General features: G+C 32.1%; 1 protein-coding gene across 1 annotated transcript in view; it reads right to left on the bottom strand.

Moving 5' to 3' along the window:
- ncor2 (nuclear receptor corepressor 2) overlaps positions 1-582 on the bottom strand; it is a 186,402-nt gene that overhangs the window by 23,469 nt on the left and 162,351 nt on the right. The gene's annotated exons all lie outside the window — the stretch shown is intronic.

Below are 582 nucleotides of genomic sequence, written 5' to 3'. Positions count from 1 at the left end.
GTTTTCATTTTGAAAAGCTTGTTATCTTTGCTGTTTACCTCACGTTATGCTATGGAAGCTCTCTTTTATTTATTTTTTATTTGATTCCTCAGTGTTTGCTAAATTTTCTGTAATTTATTAGTCGGTAGGCTATATAATACAGCATGTGGTGTATGCTATATGCCTCATCTTATTCGTTTTTGTTAATAAATGTTTTGTAAGCTAGTTTGTCATTGTATCTTACTGTTTACTGTTGTTGTGCTTTTTAATTAAGAATAATAAAGAATCCATCTTTTATTTTGGTCTTAAAAAGTGAAATATGTATAGATGTATGTCAAATCAGACAATTTCCCAACTGCCTTAAGATCATTAACAAGCTCCTCCCATGTAGTTCTGGGCTGAACCCTCACCTTTCTCATGATCATCCTTACCTCATGAGGCAAGATCTTGTAAGGAGCTCCAGACCGAGGACCTTGATACTTATTTTTACTCACTGAAATGCAAATCAATTTCTAACCTTTATATAATGTGTTTTTTCTGTATTTTTTGGTTGATATTCGGTCTCTATCTGTTAAAATAAACCTACCATAAAAATTACAGACC

The sequence above is a fragment of the Sinocyclocheilus anshuiensis genome, unplaced genomic scaffold (assembly GCF_001515605.1).
Source record: "Sinocyclocheilus anshuiensis isolate Anshui unplaced genomic scaffold, SAMN03320099.WGS_v1.1 scaffold213, whole genome shotgun sequence".
Classification (NCBI taxonomy): domain Eukaryota; kingdom Metazoa; phylum Chordata; class Actinopteri; order Cypriniformes; family Cyprinidae; genus Sinocyclocheilus; species Sinocyclocheilus anshuiensis.
Note: the sequence above shows the minus strand (reverse complement) of the source record. Positions and strands in the feature narration are given on the sequence as shown.